The sequence below is a fragment of the Zerene cesonia genome, chromosome 14 (genome assembly GCF_012273895.1).
Source record: "Zerene cesonia ecotype Mississippi chromosome 14, Zerene_cesonia_1.1, whole genome shotgun sequence".
Classification (NCBI taxonomy): Eukaryota; Metazoa; Arthropoda; class Insecta; order Lepidoptera; family Pieridae; genus Zerene; species Zerene cesonia.
In genome coordinates this window covers 6909180-6915634 of record NC_052115.1, presented here as the reverse complement: position 1 = coordinate 6915634, position 6455 = coordinate 6909180, and the positions used below count along the sequence as shown (strand labels likewise).

General features: G+C 32.1%; 1 protein-coding gene across 1 annotated transcript in view; it reads right to left on the bottom strand.

Annotated features, from left to right (window-relative positions):
• LOC119831857 (UDP-glucose 4-epimerase-like) overlaps positions 1 to 3251 on the bottom strand; it is an 8311-nt gene extending 5060 nt beyond the window's left edge. The window contains exon 1 of the mRNA XM_038355412.1: positions 3104 to 3251. The gene's annotated coding sequence lies outside the window, so the exon portion shown is untranslated. The remainder of the gene's footprint in view (positions 1 to 3103) is intronic.
• Between the last annotated feature and the right edge of the window lie 3204 nt (positions 3252 to 6455).

Here is a 6455-nt window from a genome sequence, read left to right as displayed (position 1 = left end):
TTCAGTAGTTTTTGCGTGAAAGAGCAACAAACACACACGCATCCTTACAAACTTTCGCATTTATAATTTTAGTAGGATATTTAATGGTTAAAGAATCGTGACTACAAATATATTTAAAAGCTTTATAGATTACGTTTATACCGTACGCAAGGTAAGGTCACTCTTTAAGGCTTCAAAATTTTAATAAAAATACCAAAACAAATATCTATAATGCATTGTTTGTAAAATTAGACAAACCGTACTAAAAACTATCAAGGTGAATCGAACACAGCTGAGTGGATCTCTTTGTGAAGAAGTTTTGCCGTTTTAAACCGTAATGTCATTAAGGTCTTCCGAAATTTTATATTCGAGAGACATTAAATTATAAAAAAAAAACAAATATAGATTGGTAAATTACTTATTTATATTAATTAAGTTATATATCTATATATTTAAATGAAATAATACAAATTCATAGCAAGTTTTTGCTAAAGTATAGAATACATTTTATTATTCTCCTGAAGTTTTTATATAATCTAGGGTATTATAATAATTTATAAATAGATTTACAAGCATACAAAGGTAGAAATATCACATTTCTGCCTTTGTATCATCAAAATAAAAATAAAAATAAAAAGAAAATATTTAATCAGTTTTCCGACACGCTTTAATAATGGAAACTTCAATGATATCATCCCACGATTAATGCTAATGCAGACGTAACTTATGAGGAAGGATAAAGTAGTAGGTATTCGTAGAATCACAAATAGTATAATTTGAAACAACGGTGAAGGGTTTAAAAGAAGATGAGTAAAGTATAAAAGATGCCTATACCTAAGTAAAACAAAGATTAAACTCATAGTTAGCTGAATTTCAGTATTAGTTTAGTTCGTGATTCTCGAGTAAAACTAAACTTCCCAACGATTCTTTTTCCAATCCTGTTCTTTGCAACAAGGGAGTTGGAATAGTTTGGGAGTCGAGCACGCATAGGCACGAATTATACCAGCTCGTACCGGGGAAGTACCACATCCCCACAAAAAACCGGCGTGAAATAATAGCATGCTATTGTGTTTCGTACGGTGGGAGAGACAGTATGTAATATGAAGTGCTTTTAAACTCAATACAATTAAACTGTGTGGCCCAGCTCCAAACAACTAATAGCAAGTGTTTCAAAATTTTTGTGGGAGTCGAGCACGCTTCGGCACGAATTGGGCCAGCTCGCACCGGGGAAGTACCACACCCCCACAGAAAACCGGCGTGAAATAGTGGCATGCCACTGTGTTTCGTGCGGTGAGTGGGGGAGCCGGAGGCCCGTTTCCTTTTCCTCACCCGTCCCAGTCCATTCCTTCTTTCCAGTCGTTAATCCATTCCTTTTCCCTTATCCCATAAAGCGGGCAGCGCATTCGCAGAGGCCCAATCTTTGCGAATGTTCATGGGCGGTGGGGATCGTTTACCATCAGGCGAACCACCAGCTCAGTTGCCCGCTATGACATAAAAAAAAAAAAAAAAAATAAAAAAATAAAACAAACCAGAGAATCGGTGATAGCTTGCTCTCTGATGATCATCAATGTTAGTTTTTAATAACTCTTCGTTATTAAATTACGATAACAACTAAAGAAATAAAAAAAATGTATGAAAAAAGAATCAACCAACCTTATTTGCAATGTAAAAGGAATTGTTTTTCATTTATTATAATTCTAATATTTATAATAATTATAGATGAATAAGACTATGTTATAAATTTTCGCTCAATAATTATTCGAATTATTTATGCAAAATTGGACGATTTTTTTTATATTAAGCATTTATATGCTAGAGTTGTTTTCATGTGTCTACGTCATTAAAATGTAGAGATATATATCTGATTGTTTCCGATTAACAAAACACATTTCTAAATAGTAATTATCTTATCATTTCATGTTAAATTACTTAATAAACGTGTAGGAAATGTTTGATGTTTTTTAATTGGTTTTCTTGTAAAGATACGGTGAAATCTAAAAGAGATAAACATAAAAATATGCGAATGAAATTTTGCAACTATGGAAGAATCTCAATTCCTTGCGAATTTTCAACTGACTTTAAAAGGAGAAGATTGTGACTGATTGTTATGTCAGATCTGTCGTCTCTTTTCAAGATTTTTTATTTAAAAGCCGGTGCCTCCCATGCGGTCCTATTTAAATTAGTTCTAGTCATGAAAATTTGAGGGCGCTTTAGTTTTTGTGTTAAAAATAGTCATTATTAAACTTCGGTAAAATACTCGCTTATAACTGTTAATCAGTTATTTATTATATAATCTATATTATTAAATATACATATTTTTTGTAAATTATTCCTTCTTAATAATTTATTGATGCTGAATTGACATTTACCATCAAGATTTATGTTTCAAAAACATGTTTTTTAAGATATACACATAATTATTTTTTAATATTATACTATATTTTAATGAACACCTGACTCAAATATTCGTGCAAAATTTCTCAGCCTTAATAAACCAATGGAATACTTTCAAATTAATTTCCCGTTTATATTTTAAAATTCACAGGAACCAATACCTATAAATTAATTAAGCAGAAGTGTATTTAATGTCATGCATAAATCAATCATTATTTTTTTATAAAACAAGCGGTATTGCTATCGTCTAAAATAAAAGACAAAAATGTGGCATGTCTGGATCGAATAAGACGCGATTCCCGGTTATGTTATGATCTTTTTGCATCCTGCAAGAATTGCGTTCAGTAACCCTAAAGAAATAAAGAGTAGCCTGTTTAGAAGTCTTAAACCGCAATCCTTCTTAGAATTACACGCTTCAATGCGAAGACTACAAACGGAAAGTGATTCATTCTTTGATACAAATTAAATCTTCATGCCTAGATTAATAAAGAATTTTTTACAATGATTATTTGAGCTGATAAATAGATAGATAAATTCTATGACATGTACGGGATTTTGTCATGTAATTAATTAAATAAGAATTTCTCATACTACTTTTTAAAATGGTAACTTTATAGCTAATCGAAAAATACATCGAAAACGAAAAGAAACCAAACCGGTATCGCTAAAGGCAACCGTTATTGTCAACCGTTCACTCACAACACCGTTACATTTATATATATATACTTACGTGTATCGTATCCCATCAACTAATATCGCACTTGTATATTCGATTTAATCGATTATTATTTCGATTTAGGCGCGTCAGGACGACGGGCTGCGCGCGCGCATCTGACTCGACGATTATCGAACGATGTCCGCAAGTCTGCAATGTGGCTACGTCATCTGACTTACCATGGCAGGCGATCACACTGAGGCGAACTGAATGACCGATAAATAAATAATCTTAAGTCTTTTTTATTGTTTGTATTTTACGTTTTAGCTGTAAGTATACAACAAATGTTATAGATTCTTTTACTATTAAATTCTATATATTAAGCGAGTAATATAAGATACATTTTCTTTTCTCCACGTTCAACTCGAGAGAGTGGTTGATATAACGCAAACGGTTTTTTATTGTTTTTTAAATTTGTGCTTTTTAAGCATATAAAATAAAAAAAGTACTTAATTATAATTTTGATTGTTCAAAAGCATTGGTGTTATTTATAAAAATCATTCAAAAACAATAAGATACCTCGATGTTAAACCTTTTTTCTTATACTAACCTCTGCAATTGACCCCAGTATTTTAATGTGTAGTTGGTATACCCCAATACAATATGATTACCAATCTTAATATTTAATAGCTGTTCGCTCCGTTTTCACCCGTGATACATATATAGCCTATATCACTCACTGAAATTGCAGCTTTTTAAGAAGTCGGTCCAGCAGATTTTGCTTGAAAACCTCACAAAAATAAAAAAATACGAAAGTTTCCTCTTTATAATACTAGTGCAGATTTTTGTATATCGTTCGTTAACAACCACACTGAAGTATTTTCTTGTGTTTGATTTTACGCGAGTATTATACATTTAGGAATTAAAAACTTTACAGCCGTGACCACGCTCGCTGTAAAGTGTTCGAAACGTCGGGTTAAAAATATAATGAATAAATCGCGTTTAAAATCCGTTAAAAAGTTTTTAATTTCTAAACCGTACTGAACTCCATTACACACGTGACAGTAGTTTAGATAGGTCATTCTTATCGGTGTGAGCTGCGGCCACATTTTGTCAGTGACCTCACCTTACCTTGCGCTGTGAACATAACCCTGCAACGCCAGCACGGAATAAATAGCCTGCACTTAGCCAGTTGTCGCGTCACATGTGGCTTATTATATTCTATTATTAAATAAGCTTTATGTTAAATAACGAATTTGATGTATAAAGACAATGCTTCTAAAATAACTGTGCTAAAACAGCTGTTATTATAAGCATAAGATTGTAATTAATCCAGCTGTCTGCAATTAAAAAATAATGAATAAAGCTAATACACTCCATATTATGTTATGACAAGATGTTGTATTTTCGCTTTTAATTAAGTGCAAGTGGGTTCTTTGCATTACGCAGGTTAATATTCTTACAACTTCCTAAAATGTGTCGAAGGCATTCCTATACAGCTGTTCTATATAGACTTCATAGTTTATTTTTTACCAATATACTTGCTCTATTTTTATATAAATTGTCAAAAAAAAAACAGGCATTAAAATTGTTTAAATAAAATTCGAATTCGTGTAAAAAGTTTTTGTATTTATGACGCAATGTATAAGTATTTTAAAAATAGAACAGAATTGAAAATCCAACAAAAACATCGAAATCTAGAAGCTTATTTCAAATTTTACGCACCGTCCATAGATAATAAACAAATTAATTAGTTAAAACCTCTAGTCTGCGTTTCACCGTTGTGTGGTTTGGCGATAGGTCAGTGGTACAAGCTACTGAGATGGCCTGTCCCGTTACATATCGGACTAGCCTTGAGATCATTGAGATGAGAATCTGTTACGTTTATTGTGTTGCGAGAAACCATGTTATTTTCCCATCCTACTTATAGCTATTGGTACTGATTTCTTTACTATTGTGGTAGGTCGGTAAAATTGAAAAACTTCATGTGCGCTGTTTTTACCATATAACTTTACATAACTTTGTTTCTTTATTTATTATGTAGACGATGCTGTATACCGGCCATGCATAGTAAAAAAATTATTTAAATCTAGTAATCCACTTTTTAAGTTGCATTGCTACTGGAATGGATGGATGTACGTGTGAGGGTATGCTCTTTCACACGAAATCCACAAAATCGATTTTGATGATACTTGGCATTGATGTAGAATTTGTAACAGAATTACACATAATCTATTATTACCTATCGGCACAGATTGTATAGAGAGAGAACTTTAGCTTTTTTTTAAATAATTATACCGTAAAGTACAGCACACACAAAAAATATAAGAGACGAGGTAGAACAAAAAAAAGTAAATCCAAAGCATTGAGGTCACCTGCATTGTAGCTAATTTAAAAAAAAATCTTTTTTCTTTAGAAGGAACTTTCTCTTGTAAGTGTTTTTAATAAAATACAAGTTAATAGCAAAACAGGTAAATACGGTGTTTTTAAAGAAGTAGAAAGAGAAAAAATCATTTATTTGGCGACAAAGTGTGCGACAAAAATAATTTTCAGTGACATTAGAGGTTAAAATCATTAGATATATTATGAGTTAGCGCATTATAATAGATGCCCTATTTTATGGATTTTATGCTACCTACAAACAACACAAAGATATTTTGTAGAGGTAGAACATATGCAAATACACAGAGTTTCTTGCCGACTCTTCTCTCTAGAAACTGCCTTCCGAACCGGTGGTAAATGTTATAACTGTGTAATATGACGATTCAAAAGTCCTTCTATAAAGTCTAGTTGAATGAATAAATGTTTGAGATTTTTGAAAATGCGATACACGTTTTCAAGTGATAACGAATATTCACTGGAAATAAAAGAATGGGCTGGAAATAGTGAGAAAAAGGGAATTTGCATCCCACTTCCCCCAGACATCGCACGAAACACAGTAGTATTCTCATGCATCTAGTCCACGCCATTCTTCTGTGGGGATGTGCTACCTTCCCCGGTGTGAGCCGACACAATTCGTGCTGAAGCGTGCTCGACTCCACATAAAATATCTTTAATTTATCCCAAGTAATGTCTTTAATTTATTGTTTCATAGCATTCAAATTCGTTAAGAAATTTTTGTCTCTAGGCGGGATGCGAATTCATTTTTATTCGAAAAAAAAAAATCGAAAATATCTTAGTAATATAATTCTCATTACGCTTACATCTAACAAAAATAAAACGCGAAATTTATTAAATAAAACAATTTATTGCTTCCTTTTCATGTCATATTAAGTACAATAGTGCAGTAATGGCTTAAAATAATGTCAATGTAACGAAACATGTGTTCCTCGTCGCTTGCACCCCGCGAATCGGTCAGATGTTTCATTAAGAAAATAATACTTATTCAAATCATAATACTTCAATCAACGGTATTAAAAATTGCATT